This window comes from Phytophthora parasitica (genome assembly GCF_000247585.1).
Source record: "Phytophthora parasitica INRA-310 unplaced genomic scaffold supercont2.35, whole genome shotgun sequence".
NCBI classification, from domain to species: domain Eukaryota; phylum Oomycota; class Peronosporomycetes; order Peronosporales; family Peronosporaceae; genus Phytophthora; species Phytophthora nicotianae.
The window spans coordinates 400,413-402,608 of NW_008649021.1; positions in this window are offsets into that span (position 1 = coordinate 400,413).

The following is a 2,196-nucleotide window of genomic DNA, read 5'->3' on the forward strand; positions in this document are numbered from 1 at the left end:
CCCATAGTAACGTGTTCTTTAGCGCAAACGAGGAATGCGAGGAAATGTAAATGGTGCTGCATATGGTGGCGGTCGCTGCCGACGGTGTCGAACGTCGGCAAATTGATCGATGCACGTTTTGGCTTCTTGTTGTAGCACATCAACAAAGTTCAGCATGATTGGATGTGGAGCTCCAAACAAGTCGGCGACCCTCCAACTATACGCCTTCTGCGGGTTGTTAGTCCTGTTAACTATATCGACGTTCTTCTTGATCGTTCCGGAGATATTCTAACAAGAAATATCATATGTGTCACACCACGTCTTCACACAGTAGTCCCAGAAGGCTTGCCATTTGCTTTGTGATCTCCTTGTTGATGAGACCGTAGATCTTTTTAGTTACGAACGGAATTGTCCTTTTCCTTGGACCTTTTGACTACTAAAATAGAAAACCAAGTACTTCAGGTTCCATGGCGGCCGTGACCTCCGTTTGAGAGATCCCCATTGAAAACATTTTTTGCGCCGTAGAGCCTGCTTCTAACGAAACAGACAGCCGATAATGTGCACACTGTCGAACTGATCGCGAATTCGAAGGTGGAGCGCCTGCTCAAATTCACACACCACCACTCTCGGTACGCAGGCCATGCCTGTATGATTGTTTCTCCAAATGGATACGTCCCAGTACATCAAGGGACTCTTGGTATCAACCAGGCTATAGAAACACGGTACGTAGAGGTCGTGAGCTCTATCGTGAGTCAGCACAATTATGGTCTGAGGAAATGGCTTTGAAGTCGCACTGAAGGTGGCGTCGACGAATAGAGAAATACAAGGATATTTCATCAGTCGAATGAGGTCTGGACGCCTAAACCTACGATTCGCCTGTATTTTGCTTCCATTGGATAAGGAAGACTTATCAGGAGAAATCATTTCTCGTAATCGTCAGATATACGTTGAACGGACACGGTCTCGATACCTCAAAACATCCTACCACAGGTTGCCACCTATCGCCACATACTGATAGACAATCGTTTCTCGGTTGGAGAGGAGCCGAAGGCCAGACCGTTCAACGTATTCACGGACCATCTCGTCCTTGGCATCACGCCACAGACTTCACCAAACATCGTAGTTCTTGACATCGTATATTATTGAATCTATGGGCATGATAGTTGGTAGTCGTACAGGGCCTTCTGTATTCGTTTCATTGTTGCGTTAGCTTGTAAATCACGTTGTACTTGGAATTATCCAACAGTCGATTTACTTTGAAAACCGAACCTGATTTAGGATACTGAATTCCGAAGGTGTGTGTGCGTGGGGGGGGGGAATACAACAGCATCTGAATTTGCAGTGTATTTGGTGTTAACTCCACCACCTTGCTGATTAGGTGACGGTTTATTTTTCGACACGTTCTTTTCCGAGCTGTTTTTTTTCTGGGTTCGATTTCTGAACTATCTGTTGGGTTCCAGGATACGGAATATCAAGAATATTTACCGCTTCTTTAACGTGTAAGCACATCACGAATTTTGAGTTGAAATGTCATTGACACGATTTTGAACCCGCATCCACTATCCGCCCCTCACTGGTATATCATCCAGAGCATACGCAACGTGTATGATGATTTGAAAGGTAACGTCATTTCTTCGTCATGAAACTTACTTTTTGAATTAGATTATATACTGAACTGAGTCAGGCCACGATAAGTTGATTCCCGTGCCCCTGTCTGAGAGTACGAAGATTTGTTGTGTTATTCTAGCAACTGTGTCTAGACCAAAACGTAAAACAGAATTGCGACTTTTTTTTCACTCGAGGCAGCATATCTGTCGCCGTCGTCGCGGGATGATGATGTGCCTTCCATCTTTTCAGTATCGAATACCTCCGTCCGTCGATTGATTGTAGTTCCAAAACAAGACACTGAGATTAGACGGACCGATCGCAAATCACCAACAGGAAGCATACTTTTTGCAGATGTAGCTCCACATTTTGTCATTCGATATTATAGTGTTTGTAAGCGCGTTATAACGTGAGCGACACTGTTAGAGGTAATGTTTTTTTTTTTTGCAGCAAAAGCTGTTCTTGATCTATCCAAACGCTATTGTAGCTCGACAGGTGAAGGAGTTGTTAATAAACTTCAAGGTTTTATGGTATTGCTCTAGTCATTAGTGGTGGCATACCCTCCGTAGGGCTAACACGTGAAATTCATTTGGCGCAGATAGGAATCGCTAA